Here is an 18,027-nt window from a genome sequence, read left to right as displayed (position 1 = left end):
ACCCACACCACACTTAACCCACCACACTCTACCCATCTTTACACATAACACCATCCCGTTATTTCAACTTGGCCTTTGTAGCATTTCAACTAGTTCTCACAGTGCCCAGGTACATGTATGTCTGTTAATATTTTTAATGTCTCACATTTACTGATGTCCTGCTAGGACACATCAGATCGGCCACCCCTCTATTTATTTAATTAATTTACTTGGCTGTGAGACATTTTTTCAAGAGAATAACATCATTACATGTTTAATTTGCTGGCAGATCCATCATTGGCTGTTGTGGTGTGCAGTGGAGATCTCAACTACTATCATGAGTGCGCTGGTTCGAATCTGAACAGTTCATATTTTTCTCTCTCCTTTATGACAGTGCCAGTTTGCCTGAGCTTCATTTCTTTATATTATTAATTTTAATTAAGGGCTACAGTAGATGCAATTATTATGAGCCGTGGGGGAGGGTAAAATTGAAGGATAGGAACCTTTTGGTAAGCCATAAGTGGGAGAAGCAATTTTTAGCACATCTAAGGGGGGGTAAATTTAATTTTACTTGAAATGAGGTTCAAATGTACAACTTGCCTGACACATTGGCAAAAACAAAGTTTTGATGATGTGATATTGCATGATCTTGGATCACTCCATGTTCACTGCAGATGATGCAACACTCTTGTGTCAATGAATTTTCCATGTTCTATTATTACTACAGGTCAGCCATGCATGTTAACGAGAATCACAAGACATGAATGAACTGTTACCATGGAAATTGTCACTGCCTGAATAAAAATCAATTGCAATAAAGCTTTTAAAGAACCCTATTTTAACTGTAGTCTAGTTAACAGATCACCTCATTGCAGTTTTAATGACTATATTATTTGCCTGTAGATTACATACCCTTTTAATTGCAATAAGACAATAAGATTTGTTTTGTATTAAAGACCCATTCAGTGATTCCACCACAAGTGTAACAAAATTAAAATTAGAAGAATTTTTTGACTTCAACACTACTTAAAATTTGATCGCTTAAAATTGTTTATATAAAATTAAAATTGTTTATATAAATTACCTAAATAAATACCCACCTCATCCCTTATACCCACACCCACACGGCCATACCCCAACACTTCATGCCCTGATATACATGTATATGTACACATACATGACAACAATTGTGTCATATATAGCATGATTTTATTACCGGTAACTCAGATGATGCAACCGAGATGTAACGCTCCTTGATAGATTGCAATTTATTAAAGCATGCATGTATTCATGCTCACATGAAGCATTAATAAAACATCAATATTCACACACAGCTGCACAGGTCTGCTCAAACTCTGGAATGGGGAATCCCCAAACATGTACTATAAATACATGTGTGGAAATGATGTAAGCAGTAAATTTAAGTGTCCTTGTTTATACTGAATGGCGTGAGTGCAATGAAGTTTCGCAATGAGATGCTTATCATAATACATTGTAGCAGGGCTATTTACATTTATAGAATTGATACTAAAAGGGAAATTCCACAGCATACAGTAGCATTCACAATCAATAGAGTCTATCAATGCAAATCTCAACATACATTGAATTGCAGTGATTTGCTTATTTGTCCAACAACTGAAAAATAATTTGTGTAGGATTAGATTCAAATACTATTTTCTTCTGCAGTGGGAAAAGTCTGGATTTCACTTCAGTTACTACTGCTGCATTGTAAGTATGTTTCATTTTTCATGTTTGTACTGTATCGATATCTATGGTTTACAGGTTTTTGCCCAAGACGGAAAGAAACCTCATTGTTTTAGCTGTGGTTACTATGTAGCTAATTAAATTTAAAATGATGAAAGCATACATGTGCATAATATGCAGGCAGTGCAATGGATGAAATGGAAATTGCTGCTTTAATTTAACACCCTTCCGATAGCAAAAAACCATGGGTAGGGTTAGGGTTAATGTTAACACTTAAAGCCATATTATAACATTTGTTGAGGAGGACGCCCTCACTGAATTTTTTTAATTCATTTTTTTACAAGATTAAATTGTACTTTATTAAACCAATATAGCCTGCAAAAATCTATATGCTAAGTCTATGTGCTGTAGTTTTGTCAAAATCCGAGATTTTGAATAAACGCAGGATTCGGCGCTTTATTATTACGATGGAATTATTAGTCGAACGCATACACAATGTTCATTACACATAGTATGTACACGGCGTGCGGGACGGTGATATACACAACAAAAGGTCGTACTATAACATGACCGAACGAGTGTTACGTATTGGCGACATGTGAGCTGGTAGTAAATTAAAATTTTTTTGCTTTGCCGTAGTTGTTCGGCTCAAAAATAAAAGGGGATATATCTAACAGTAAAAGCTAACATTTTATGGCAAAGAAATGCTGATATATTTTGTTTGAAAATGTTATAATATGGCTTTAAGTATAACATGCGTCCCAGTAGTAGTAGGCCAGTACTTCAACAACATGTGTTACACAATATAAATGTACATGTATTACGCAAATGTTCGCCACACTTCTTCCGACAAATTTTATAGGTCTAAATCTTCAGCAGGGCAATGGCTATCAAACTATAATAATATCAAACAATTTGACAGTGATTCTGTAACAGTATAGGGTTCTATACTACATGTAATTTAGACTACAAGCTGTATCAAAATGATTGGTACTGGTCTGTTTGCATTGATAATGGATGAGTCTCACACATTAATATTCAACATAACATGCAGATACTTTTTAACTTAAGGGGGTACTATACCCCTGGCCAATTTTGTGACTATTTTTGCATTTTTCTCAAAAATTATAGCACATTGGTGACAAGTAAGATGTATATTATAGCAAGGACTACAACTACTGTACTAAAAATTCAGCAACTCAAAGCAATTAGTTATTGATTTATTGATCAAATATTGGTTTTCCCTCATTTTTGACTGTAACTTCACAACTGTTGTCTGTGCTGAAATAAAATTTCCAGTGCAGTAGTTGTAGTCCTTTCCCCTATAATATACACATCTTACTTGTCCCCAATGCACTTTAATTTTTGAGAAAAATGCAAAAATAGGCACAAAATTGGGCAGGGGTGTAGTACCCCCTTAATTGTATAACAAGTCATAAACTATTTATTTTAGACATTTCAAGAGTATCTAAAGTTGCATTTTGAAATTTCAGGCTTTTCAATAAACATACAAATTGATGGGTATCAATCATGTTGATACAACCTGTAGGCCTATACCATAGTCGATTTTTGATAAATAAAAAAATGTTTTTAATCACGATGAATGCATTCAGTTAAAACTCAAAATTATACTGATCATTGTTTAATACAATTAAAGTATTCAATAATAAATGGTCATAAAGTGACAGTAAAAGTAAAGTATACGCAGGAACTCGTAGGCCTATGTTATTCAATGCAACATATAGCATAATTATAATGGCTCACTTCAATACTGAAGTACTTTGGATTTTGAGCGGGGCTTTGCCCCTAACACACTGTCAACCATAATTGTTTATCAATCCAATTTTAAAACCGCAAGCACTAAGCATGAAATACAAGACGTGCCAGAAGACCCAAGTTCAATGATATAAAATCGGCTGAGCCTTCATTTATTGGTCGAGTAATGAGTTTTAAAATATTGGACGAGACGTAGTCGAGTTCAATATTTTACAACTCATAGCTCGACCAATAAATATTGGGCGTAAAGCATCCAATTTTATCATTATTATGTTTTGGGTCCAATATTTTCACACACTTGGATCAATCAAAACATAAATAATGGTTGCAATAGGATTTTAACTATTCATGAACAAATTTTAACCGAAAGCCTTTATTTGTAAATGGACGGATACAGACACACCCAAATGACACACTGACTGACAGACACCCAACTTGTGATGCCATAAGGTATTTTCCTTCAGATTACCTAAAAAGGTGTGTAAATCTTAATTAATAATCATTTTTTCTTCTTTAATTCCAGATTCACAGTTTATGCTTGCCTACAAAGAAGTTTCCAGAGATATTTGCATCTATGCAGAAAATGTCATCAAGCCAAAACCCTTTCATGCCATCTAAAAGATGTGTCATAGCTCTCATAGTAATAGCATTTGTACCCTGTGTAACTGTAACAAATGCATGCAGTTTCTTGGAGCCATCCTGTACTGTAAGAAATGGAACCACCAAAACATTCCAATGTCAGGCCAGACCTAATTCTGCAGTTGAAATCACACTGGCAGGGAAAAATTTGACGACAATTATGACACACAAAGGATTAATATCAAACACAGTGTACTACCAAGCATCTGTCACAACTACAGTAGACTTGAACAAACAGAACCTCACTTGCATAGAGCGATCAAACGATGGCCAAATGAAGCATGTCCAAAGTACTACCATCATAGTGGAGTATGCACCTAAGATAAATGGCACCTGTGTATTCATGACTGAGGACGACATATTCTCCATAGAATGGGACATCCAATCCAATCCACAGATACGTCTCACCGAATAAGACAATATCCTTTTCAATTTCGGTACTAGCAGTGATGACTTCAAGCAGATTTCTACCAACATTAAAGATGTAACTGATAATAAATGTGTATTGCAGTACATTGCGTCTAAGACACCTGTCAACAGCAAGACTTTAACTGCTACTTTACAAGTGTCCAATAAGATTGGAACCAATACCGGCATGGCTGAATGTTCTCTTCCACAAGTAGCGCCCAAACCTGTCAAATCCATTTCCTGGAGGCTTGCTCCTAACACAAACTTGGTTCTCCTGTACTTAATGATGATGCTCCTATTAGCCTTGCAATCAATATAAACACCTCAAATACAGAAAGTCCGCAGTTATGTAACCCCAAAACCTTATCTTCTTATGACTATTTGATTGATAAGGTCGTGTGCAAAATCTTGTTAGCTCCAATTTGATACTAAATTTTATACCAAACACTCTACATTATAAATAAAGATTGATACCAGAATATGAAAGTTGGTGCATTTTCAGAAGTTGCAAATTAAAAAACGATGCACACACTCGAAATTGCCAAGTGTGGTCAAACTTGCTTGCCCACGATGGGCCTTGCCGACTATCACAAGTGACGATACAATGCGCAGTTTATTCAATTGTTAATTGGAAACTCATGGATGAATGATGAGAATGAAGGTTCCGGGTGAAGGTTTAGCACACGTATTGAAAGGAACAATGCTAGAAAAACCATTAAAATAAAGTCCAGAATAAAGTTAAAAACAGTCTTACCCATGCTAACCAAATTAAAACCATAATATCTGTGCTCTAAAACTGTTTCAACTTTTAACTGGGTATAAGAACTTTGCTTTCTATCATTGAAGACAGCATGATATACAATTAAAAAACACTTAAAAAAATTTGTGGAAGCATGTTTTCAGATTTTTAAACAGTTAAAACATAATGACTCTGTTCATAAAGATTTTAAAAAAAAAAAAAAAAAGAGAAGCTTAAATTGTCATTTGAGTTCTGCTGGTTTGTAGCTGTTTGTAAAATTAATTCAACTCAATAACTTGTATCCACCATTGGTGTTTACCACGACCACACACTGGCGCCTCAGTCTCACCTCTCATCCATGCATTTCCAATTAACAATTGAATAAACCGCGCATTATACCGGCACTTGGGGTAATCGACAGGGGCCCATTGCGGGCAAGCAAGCTTGACAACGCTTATAAATTTCGAGCACATGCATAGTTTTGATTTGCAACTTTTGAAAATGCACCAACATTCATATACTGGGATACTGGTATCAATTCTTTGTCAATTTAGAATGTTTGGTAGCAAATTTAGTATCAAATTGGAGCTAACAAGATTCTGCACACAACCTTATCGATCAAATTGTCATAAGAAGATATGGTTTTGGCGTAGGACGGGTTACATAACTGCAAGCTTTCTTTATTTGAGGTGTTTATTAAGTTCTAGATAGTATTTTGTAAAAAGTTCCAGTATTTTTGTAGAGTTAAGTATTTCCCCAATAGGTGACCGTTGGAGGAGTGAGGAGTTACAACCTGGTGACAGCGTTTTGATGCTTCTGACTCCTCTAAGCTAGCCCATAGACGTATTTTCTTTGTGTTTTAACATGTGTGAATGTAATTTATTTTGATATTTGAATGTTTTTAAGCTGAATTTGTAAAATAATAAAATAAAATAATAAAAATATTATGTATAGCACACCAGATACAAGAGTAGATGTATTCATTAATTTAGCAATTTGGAAAGTATTGCAATTACCTCAACATTTTATATTGCATAAATTAAAAAAGTTAATTTACATTTATGTTTCATATATCCTCTTTGTTTTCTAAATGTAAAAGTGCTGTGTACATGGAAATAATCAGTGTGTGTTTAAATATTACATTCAAAGGTACCGTATTTGTTCCATTAACCTTCCAAGGTGCTTTAACGCGGCTGTGTACTATAGACATTGTTTCTTTCGCGAAATTGAGTTTTTTTGATATGTTTATACTTTGTTATGTTTTTTATACAAGGAATGAAAATCCAGATTTGTAAACTCCAACTGCAATATTTTAAGGATTTTATTTCACTATCCACTCGTGTTTGAAATTGAAAAAGAAAGAAAATCTTTGTTGTACCAGCCAGGGTACACGCGTGCAACAACGCATCGCGTTGCGTATCGCGCAATTTGGAAACGAACAGACACGCCACGCTTATCTGCATGCGTGGCGCATCAATATGGAAACACCACGGAAGCACTGATTTCACAAAAACCTAGTGGTCAAATGGCTCCGTTTTAGCTGATAAAATGTGGGTTTTTTCAAGTTCTTTCCCCCAATTTAAATATCAAGTTATGAATGGATTTCGCTCAAACTTCTCAAGGGGCCGTGTATTTACCCGATGTTCATGTAATGTAAGGTAGAAAAACGAGAAATGCCGCATTCTCCTGTGAGCTCCGATTCAAGTGCAAAATGTGACCACTTTAGACTTCAACGGCCATTATTTCAATGTTCATTTTCTCGGTAAAATGACGATTTAGGTACACGATAACTCAATAAATACAGCATCTATAGGTAAGCAAATATGATCATCGTATGAAGCATGATCGACTCAAGAAACGATTTTCCCATTTTTTATATTTTGGTCTATTTCCGATTTTAGACATCATTTTGTGCAAATAGGCGTTTGTGAATTTTAAAAAGTTCATTTTGATGCCTTATATGGTCAATATCTCCAAAAATAAGGCCAATATCAAAATACTAAAAAAACGGTTTTTGGAATGGAGCCTCAAGATGGAGATAAAAACATAATAAAATATTTTGGAAAGAGTGTTTTTTTGTTATGATGTACCGAACAAATATTGCCAAAAACTCACTTTTTTGGGATTTTCTTCAAAACTATTGTTTTTACACCAAATCTATATTTATATTAAGATTCATTGATGTCTTGCCTTTATAAAAATGTATACTTTTATATATCTTGCGCGAATAATTACAAAGTTATTGTACTTTTACTACATGCATGTTTGAGAGTACACAGCTGCCTTAAGGTTGGTCTGAACCCTGGAATTATGAAAACTTTCGGGCCTCATAACTGCTAAATTATTAGTCTAAACAATATAAAAGTATACATTTTTAGAATGGAAATGACTTGCTGAATTCATCTGTGAGATCAATTTGGGCCAAAATGCTCATTTTGGAGAAAATTTTGGCCCAAATTTTTTAGTGTAACGTAACAAAAATTGTTTGGCCAAAAAATTTTTTATTAATTTTTAAAAACTAGATAAAAATATCTAGGGACCGTTTTTTCATTTTTTTGAATTTTGACCAACTTCACCTAAAAATATTTGAAAAAAAAGAAAAAATCAGGCTTTTTTATGATTTTTTTGAAAATTTTGCTTTTTTTGACCATTTTTGGTGCAAATTTCTCAAAGTTGGTCAAAATTCAAAAAAATAAAAAAACGATCCCTAGATATTTTTATCTAGTTTTTAAAAATTAATAAAAAAAAAATTTTGGCCAAACAATTTTTTTTTTGTTACGTTACTAAAAATTTGGGCCAAAAACCCGTTTTTGGGATTTTCTCCAAAATGAGCATTTTGGCCCAAATTGGACCTCACAGATGAATTCAGCAAGTCATTTCCAGTCTAAAAATGTATACTTTTATATTCTTTAGACTAATAATTTAGCAGTTATGAAGCCCGAAAGTTTCCATAATTCCAGGGTTCAGACCACCCTTAACAAGTCATTTTGGGTGAGTATATTGTTTATATAAATTGCATGTAAAAATGGCCAAAAATATGGATTTTATGTGTACATAGATGGTTATAACTTATATGTTTGATGTACTAGCGGTCACCCGTCTTTCGCGGTTCGTAAATAAATGCAATTTTACAAATGCATCACCATGATCACCACCCTCCGAGTTTTTATTGCGACCAATTTTACCAACTCCCTAATTTATTACCGATTGATCAGTTGTTTAATTTAATTAATTTTAATCAACTTTTTCTTTGTTGCCACCCGTGTTGGCCCCTATCCTTCCATTCTTTCCACTGTTCCCCCTTTAACTCACATCCCTCTTCTCCCTCTGCATGTTATCTGTCCCTAGTATCATGGTTTTAGTAGTAGTTCTACTGCTTCCTAGTCAACTGCTAAAAAAATGTGTGAATGTGAAACATAATGTACAATTTTAAGTCATTATAAGTAGGTCCTATGCTCAAAAAATTTATAACAGCTATTAATTTGTATTTTGCCATGTTGGCAAAGTTTGGTGTCACTCATGCAATGCATCGCGGATTGTTAAATAATATCGCCAACCCATGGCACCCATGCACTCACTCATTTTGATTTTCCCGTGTTTATTATTCCCACTTGCTTTAGAGGCAGCGTGTTGATACGTGATGTAGCGAGATGACGCGATCTAAATGATACGCGTTTTTGTTTGACGTGGCGTGTTCATACGCCGAAGACGCAAGATTTTTTTTTTTTGTTTGACGCGATTTAGTTGTTAGGCGGACATAGATGATGATGAAACTGATGCTCACTATTTTGAGGTCCCTGGATATTTTTTAAGGTATTTTTGCTCATTTTTAGACTTTAAATCACTAAGATTGAAAAAATGAGGTGAATATGCAGCGTAACTCGGTGAATGATTAGGTTTGCAAAAGTGAAATTTGCAGTTGCATCAGCACCGTTCGAGTTTTTATCACGAAAAGTTTTGCAACTCGGTAATTTGTTATAGATATATGGTTTTAAAAGATCCTTCACATAATAAGAGGATCAAGTGTAGTAAACAGCCATGGTTGGTTAATGAAATGAATACGATACATGTGAAGTACCTGACCATATTAAAAACCATGCTAATCTTTGCTTCATATTTGAAGCTCCTATGATCCTTCTCCAGACTGAACTTGGTGCAAAAATGAACAGTACCTGGTCATGTTTTTTGAGGTGGGACCCAATTGCGTCACATCTTGCAATTTGTCAAAAATCAACTCCTTTTTTGCATTTCTGGTTATATTTCTAAAAGTTTTCACCCGAACTATGTAAAAGTATACATTTTTATAAAGCATATATTGTCAGGAATGCAAATCTGTAAAGTTTGAGTGGATATACAGGGTGTGCCAAAAAATATACAGGGTGATTCAACTCATAAATACCTAAAAAATTACATTTCTTTACCACTCCAATATTTCTACATAGTATATTAAATTGGAAAATGAACTTGATATTTGGAATGTACACAATTAGTCCTTTCATAAAATATATAGTTTGCACTATATTTATTAAGCCCATTGTGTTATACAGGGTGTGCAAAAAGTTGTATTTTAAATTGCTTAATTTAATGTAAAATTTCCCTAAGTGCCATTAATTGAAATCAAATACACATTAAATTTGGAAAATGTATTCAAAATAGTTTAAAGAATTGCTATAATATCACATTTAATTCCCATAGGGTGTTCCAAAAATCAATATACAGTGAATAATTTGTCACAATGGTACATGTAGGCCTACATGTAGGCATATATACATGCACAATAAACCTAGATCAATAAACTAACATTAACTAGAGATCAATGTAATCAGATTAAATCCTTTGACTGTAATAATCTCCTTTGAGAAGATTTAAAACAATTTAAAACTAAAAGATCTATTTATGACAGATGAAATTTATTTTCATTCCTTTTTTCATGAATGCAAAATTTAAAGCCTATTGTATTGTAATGACACACATTCCACTGCATTAATTGAACTTTAGCTCATTAAATTCTTAATTATTTATAAATTTATTAAGATTACCTAGGCAATTATAATAATAGAAAGTTAAAAAGTCAGATTGACATTATGCAAATGCAGTTTTACTTCTACTGGCAACAAAGTGAACAAATTTTATTAATGAACACCAACTTCCCATTGGAATTACACAGAGCTCCTCCTCTACCGGCTCCTCCTCTACCGGCTCCACCCCTGACTAATTAACTTAATTAAGCAGTTGTAATTAATTGATACATTTGTTCAACTGTATTTGTTATTTTTTCATTAAATAAATAATTTATCTTCAAAATAAGACCAAAACCATCTCTTCATGATGGATTTTAGCAAAAATATAGGAATAAGAAGAGAAAAAAAATTGGAAATTGTGACAGCTCCACCTTTTTTGGGTGCCCACCTAAAAAAACATGACCACCTGTAATATTAAGGGGGTACTACACCCCTGCCCAATGTTGTGCCTATTTTTGCATTTTTCTCAAAAATTATAAAGCATTGGTGACAAGTAAGATATTTATATTATAGGGGCAAGGACTACAACTACTGCACTGGAAATTTTATTTTAGCACATACAACAGTTGTGGAGTTACAGTCAAAAATGAGGGTAAAACCAATATTTGATCAATAAATCAATAACTACTTGCATTGAGTTGCTGAATTTTCAGTGCAGTAATTGTAGTCCTTGCCCCTATAATATACATATCTTACTTGTCACCAATGCACTATAATTTTTAAGAAAAATGCAAAAATAGTCACAAAATTGGCCAGGGGTGTAGTACCCCCTTAACTACATTTAAGGTGTGTTTAGTCGGTAGCCTACTTTTGAATGTAACTTATGCAAGCCAGCAATTAAATTATGTTACAAGCGAGTGTGGGTCCACACGGGACTTACTTGTAAGTACAACTCTCATGTAAGCGTGACCTTCACTGGTAAATTATGCCATGATTATACACAATTACAATAGGATTGGATATCAAGGTCACGCTTGCGAGTTACATGCAAGTCTTGTTCTCACTGGCCTTACATTCGAATGTTGCTCGCTACATGTAAGATATCTTACATGTAAAATCGTCAAAAGTAACTTGCATGTAGCTACATGCGAGTGTGTTTAGACGGGCACTACATGCAAGTTTACATTCGAATGTACTGTACTTATTTACAAGTGACTTTACAAGCGATCATCTGAACAAGCCTTTGGTCTAAGGAAACTCTGTGACCAGTCACATCAAAACGGTGGACTTTGCCATGGGACTCAGCACAGCAAACTGCTTTCAAGAAATGGATGAAAGTATACATGAAAATATAAATAATTTAAATTTTAACTTTAATCTGAATGCTGACATTCTACGTTAAAGATGGAAGTATTATCGAGATTTTTCTTGCAAGGTTCACCCTTTTGATGATCTGAACAAAATTTTGATAGGCCTGGTTCATGCATGTAGTTTTTTGTAAGTACTACTATACAGTGCATGACTCCCATGAGTGTACAATACCAGTGTGGTCTTTGCAGGGGAGGGTTACCCCCCCCCCCCCCTCAAATGATGTGGTTTGCTACATTTGGCCTAAAATAGTGTAAAACTGACATTTTTTTGTGCACTTCACATGCAATTGTTACAGTAACACAGACCCAAAATGATCATTGCCCCCTCAGACAAATGACCCTGTTATGCCACTGAACATCTAAAATATTTGAACCCCAAGGCCCAAATTATTTTTACAAAGACCACACCTGGTACAAAACATGTACATTATAACTACTAATTGGTATTTAAGTACACGGTACACGGTGTATGACTGAGCATAGTGACTGGCTGCTGTAACAACATTGCGTAGCATGATTCATTTTTGAGTAAATGCATAGTTTACAATGTCATACACTTTTTTGGGGTATGCACTCCTATTACTTTCAAGTACATGTCGTGTTCGAGAATTAAATATCTCGGCATACAACATGTAATTGTACAACTTATACAATCAGGGCTCGAAAAATTGTTTATTTCCCGGGAATGTGATTCTGATTTTACATGATTTCCCGCGAGTTGAGGCATTACAAAATTGGCAAAACCAAGTACTGCACCCGAACTACACTGGTCACTGCGTGATCGGGGGTGTATTAAATTCAGTTGCCGACTTGCCGCGGAGAACAGCTGTAGCTGAACTATGTGTGAGAAGTAACAAGTGGAATGGTAGTAGACTCCAGCATATAAACGTGTATCCAACGTTACAAACTATACAAATGTACCAAAGGTTGAATAAAAATACAACAAACTTACGTTTCTTTGTTTGGTCTTTCTCTTTTAATATCCTAAGACTAAGAAATGGATCACGATTAAGTGCAATGTGCAAAAATGTTTCTGATCCGATCATGAAGGAAGTAGAGATCCGATGAATGACAGATGCTCGCTAATTATGATTAGATTAATGCCCTCCATAATCATCACACAGCGCCAGTCGTTCAGCCCCAGCACGTGCGAATATTTTAGTTGGGGTTTCCTATCTTAAATACAAGGCGCGTCGGTCAGTGACGGCGCTAAATATACGGGGATTTCCCAGAATTTTAGAAACCCAAATTAGGCTCGAATTGAGTCATGCATTCATGCTGCTGTACATGCTGCACGCTTATGGGTAGCCTGCAATCGCATCTGACATATATTTGACCTCGCGAGGTCCTCGCCTCATCCCATTTAGTACTCTCAGCTCATCCCGGGCTCGTCATGTCCATTTTACTTTAGGGTGAATAAATGACGGAGTAGTGGATTAGGAATAGTAAATTAACATGAAACGTAAAACACCTGTATAAAACAAGAATAATTCACGATGACCGATCGGCCGGCCGCCTGTTGGAATAAAAATACACGCTGGATTGTCTTGGAACTCCAAATGCTTTAGTTACAAACAGAGATTGCGCTAGTAAAAAATGCATTTCAGCCCCTGCCAAAGTTCATTTTCGGACTCCCCCGTAAAGTAGAATAGTCCAGATTATCGTAACCTTTGACATTGCCAATATCACACAAATGTTGTAAAGATGTATGAGCAAGTTTCTGAAGAATATTGGTACGTTTAAAGGCCAGATATCAGGCTAACGAATATGATCTGCATATATAGAAAGATCCGATCGTTGTCTGAACGTCAAAATTTGATAAATGTCAATGGTACAATTCTAAGCACGTGAAAGTCGTGGGGTCATTTCTCAACACAATACCTGTCAGATGATAATTTACATAGGCACAAAAGACCGTGTTCATGTACCGTTACTCAGCCAAACATGGCAGAGTAGGTCCCGGATGGTCGGTACATGTTCCTATCTCCAAAACGTTATACCTTTCCAACAAGGAAAGAGATACAAAAGGCGTAACGCCTAACTTGACCCAAATATGATTTTTTTATGGTGATGAGCTAGTCGCACATGGAATTTTAGAGGGATTTTGATAGCAGATCCATTAAGCTGCTATCGCCATGAGACTAAGATCTAGAAACACCCCTAAATGCTGTTTTGGGGAATTTTGCTAGCAGAATCTTTTTGATGAAACTATTCAATGAAAGTCAATCTTCGACAAGAATCAAGATGTAGGTATGCCAGGTGAATTCAAATTTGCCATCAAACTGCATCATTTTATATATCAAATTAAAGCCCTTGAGTAAACAAAGCCAAAACTGAAAACCTTTTTTTCATAGCACTTTCCGTAGCAAAGTTGGTCGCATGTCATAAGTTGGGTATGCTAAAAGGGTGGAGGGATTACACTTTTCTGAAAATTGTGATACAAATTTGATTGGCTTTCCGTAACCCCATATCCTACAGCAGTGGTTGATGCCTCATTTTAAGCCTAATTTTATACTCTTTTATAAATTAGTCTACTGAAGCATATAATTATACATCATTCGGTAAAAAAATCACATCAGTTGAAATGAAAAATGCCAGGGGTGGAGGAGCAGGCGGATGTGGAGCAGGCGGATGCGGGAGTGTGCAATAGGGCCTATTTTAAAATTCACATGTCAGCATGTCAAAACTACTGGTTACTTTTTCAAATCTAGGGAGGTTATGATGTATTGACAGCTTTGAATGTTGAATTTGTACAACTAAAACAATTACTGACTACTTAAGGTGGTACTACACCCCATGATAAATTTTGTGACTAATTTTGCAATTTCCTCAAAAAGTAACTACACACTGGTAACAAAATTTATATATTATAGGGGCAAGGAATCCAATTACTTCACTGAAATTTCAGTGATTTAAGACAAGGGGTTCATTATATATGTAAAAGAAATGAGGTACATTCTAGCAATACCTCTTTTCTTATCATAAATAAAGTACCGCTTGTCTTGAGTCACTGAAATTCCAGTGTAGTTACTGGATACCTTACTCCTATAATATACATAACTTTTGTTACCAGTGTGATATTATTTTTTGAGAAAAATGCAAAAATTGTCACAAATTTATCGAGGTGTGTAGTACCACCTTAAAGGGTTATATGTTCCATTTTTTTTTTTTTTTTTGAAATCCTAGTTGAATTTCAGTATTTTTAGCAATATATGCTAATGTACATTTCTCTTCTTGATATTCATTTCCTCAATAATAGAATAACCATCTCGCTAATTACTCGTAAAAGGTCATTGACCTTCGCAATGTAATTAACATACGTACAATTATTTTAAATAGTTCATTTGAAGCATTAATCTTAATGTATTGAGAACATATCCTCCAAATCTGATGATATTCTTGCATAAAATAAAAATTTTACAGTCATTTTTGTAATTGAGGTCCGATTTGAGAAAAACACATTTGAAAATTGAGATTTACATAGACGCCTGTGTATTAATTAATTAGTAATTAAGCATTATCTCACAAATTAAGCAGGTGTTAAGGTTAAAAATGGTGTTAATTATTAGAGACTAGCGGGATACCCGCGCTTCGCGCGGGTCCCCGCTAGATGAGTAAATGTGAGCGTTCACTATAACAGGAAGAATTACTGAACAGGTAGAATCATTTGAAAAGGTACATTTTATTTATCTCTATCTGTCTCTTCTTACATTTTCTTTTTTAGTTTCTTCTGCTTAGCTTGTGATTTTCCGTTTCCATGTTATTTATTTATTTATTTAACATCTTTCCCCCGTATTTATTACGTCCTCTCATAGCGTGTCTGTGGACGTGTTCACCCGTTATCATAATCCGTGACCCGTCGATGTACCTTTTTGTCCTTTATTTTTCCTTCTTTCCGTATAATCATGTCCACTGGTCTCTGCCTCGCAAGTCGCGTGGCTCTGCGCCGTTCTGCAGCGATTGGCGTAGTGCGCACTCACGCTTGCTGGCGCGCCGACGCGATGCCGGCCAGCTGCAGTGACGCGTAGGCTGGCAACCGATTTTCATAACAAGAAAACCCGTTTTTACCCATATTTTCACTGTTTTTGCACCCAATTCTTAACCGTTTTCAACCAAATAAAGACCAGTCCATTTCTCATATATTCCTCGATCTCCCGTATGAATTTGGCGTCATTTGGATCCAAACTGACGGAGCCTTTCGATCTTCATACATAGATAGATACAACATTAGCCTATTTATAGTAAGATTGTCAATATATACAACATATCCAAAAATACATTTTTTGTCATTTTTGACCATGTAATGGAAATTGTACCCAACTTATGACATGCGACCAGTTACATCTTGTCAAAGATTGACTTTCATCAAAAAGATTCAGCTAGCAAAATTCCCCAAAACGGCATTTCGGGGGTGTTTCTAGATCTTAGTCTCATTATGATAGCAGCTTTTGTTAATGGAACTGCTATCAAAATCCCTCTAAAATTCCATGTGCGATTGTCTTATCACCATAAAAAATCATATATTTGGGTCAAGTGAAGTATAGAAAACATATTTATGTAGGTTTCTTTCTTTGGCCAGTTGTTTTAAATTTCTATGTAAATATGCATTGACATTGTCGGCGAATTTGGCTGACTAGCAAATGTGTTTAAAACTAAGGTTTGCCTTAGTTCTAGTAACTATAACTCAGTATACTACCTATATATTCAGGTCCGTAGATGTCATTATGTTTATGATAAAGACTGAAGTCTTGCTGGCAAGACTAAGGTTTGCCTGGGATACCTACAAGATGTAACTTTGTTACGGAAAGTGCTATGACAAAAATGTTTTCAGTTTTGGCTTTCTTTAGTCAAGGGCTTTAATTTGATATGTAAAATGATGCAATTTGATGGCAAATTTGAATTCACTTGATGGCAAATTTATTTGAATTTGATGGCAAATTTGAATTCACCTATACTAAAATGCAGAAAACCTTAGACGAGCGCGTATTGTAAGGATACATCGCGTATATACTGCGTTGAACGCACTTGTCTCTGATTGGCTGCTAAGCTAAGGCGATATATTGTTGCTGAGTGGAAATTTATGAATGAACTGTGCGCCGTACGCGTTGTTAGCGCCGAATTTGCAACATCACGGTAGTCGCGCTCGTAAAAGGTTTGCTGCATTTTAGTATAACAAATGGTTAAGCTTATCTCGAGTCTGACTAGTCTCGAGCACACATTGACTCACAACACACAGTTTTACACACATAACTACAGCATACAACTAGTTAAAACTAGCCTCCCCTGACTGACATACAACAAACAAACTGGCCCAAACTTACCTACAATTTGAATACTGATGTAGCCGTTGCGTTGAGATCTTTTTCGAGAATTGGCTTCGACAAATGCTATCACACGTTAGAGCTGCCGAATTCGTCGACTTCTGCGTGTAAATCGGGGCTCATTGCACTGTCATTGCATGCACCAAAGTAGACATGGGCGGTATTTTTTGTATCGATTCCATGCCAGCGAAACAACAACAACAACAGAATAGACTACCTTGACTAGGGGAAGGTGGGGCATAACGGAACACCTAACTTCGAGGATGCTCTGTGACGTCACCATAAGTAATATGACTGTAAAAAGTATATGTTCAGTTAAAGTTTGTATTTACCTTAACCAATATAACTTGAATCTTACAATTTTTTATAAAAATAAAGAAATATTTTCAAAAAAATAAATCCGTTTTGCCCCACTATCGGGGCAAAACGGAACCCCCTATGGGGCAAAACGGCACCCTGGGTGTAAACTTATATCAGTAGTTCCATCGGTAGGCCCTAGGCCTAGTTATATGTAGGCCTATATTCAGTTACAATATTAAGTGGGCCTACCATCCCCCCGGGCTACCATCTCTGTGGAGTGAGTGGCTAACTTCTTATAGACCTAGTAGGCCTATAATATGTATGACCAATGTTTGATTGGAAAGAAATATTAAGTAGGCCTACCCATCTCTGTGGAGTAAGTTAACTTTTAATCATTAATTCTATCTGTAGGCCTAGTTTAATATGCCTATGTTTCAGCGAAGTGTTTACCATGCTCGAGTAGGCCCCTAGATAACGCCTACATTTCCTTGAGTGAAGACGTATTATGTCCAATTGGGGCAAAACGGAACCCATCTGTGGGGCAAAACGCCTGGGGCAAAACGGAACCCTGTTCCATTATGCCCCACACTAGGGGTTCCGTTTTGCCCCATACCCGATTTTTTAGGAATAGGTTGCATGCATAATACATTGTAGCATAGGCCATGCAGTGCATACAGCTCAAAGCTAGTACCTTCGTGTTTACAATATACACAATTATTTGGGAATCCGATATTAGGGGCCTAATGAAGTAAAATTTCAGCGCATTAAACATAGATCTACATATCTTACGTCAGACATGTTGTAATTTTTTGACTCGATCTTGCTCGGAT

At 35.6% G+C, this 18,027-nt stretch overlaps 1 protein-coding gene and 1 long non-coding RNA gene across 2 annotated transcripts in view; one reads left to right on the top strand and one right to left on the bottom strand.

Moving 5' to 3' along the window:
• Window positions 1–17,017, bottom strand: part of LOC140158979 (large ribosomal subunit protein mL43-like) — a 34,248-nt gene extending 17,231 nt beyond the window's left edge. The window contains exon 1 of the mRNA XM_072182283.1: window positions 16,898–17,017. The gene's annotated coding sequence lies outside the window, so the exon portion shown is untranslated. The remainder of the gene's footprint in view (window positions 1–16,897) is intronic.
• On the top strand, window positions 1,581–5,364 carry LOC140158989 (uncharacterized). Its single transcript, XR_011859841.1, has 2 exons — window positions 1,581–1,707; window positions 3,983–5,364. It is a non-coding gene; the product is annotated as an uncharacterized lncRNA (long non-coding RNA).
• Window positions 17,018–18,027: the final 1,010 nt, after the last annotated feature.

Source organism: Amphiura filiformis, chromosome 1 (genome assembly GCF_039555335.1).
Source record: "Amphiura filiformis chromosome 1, Afil_fr2py, whole genome shotgun sequence".
Classification (NCBI taxonomy): domain Eukaryota; kingdom Metazoa; phylum Echinodermata; class Ophiuroidea; order Amphilepidida; family Amphiuridae; genus Amphiura; species Amphiura filiformis.
The sequence above is the reverse complement of the archived record's forward strand: the minus strand, read 5'-3'. Positions and strand labels throughout refer to the sequence as shown.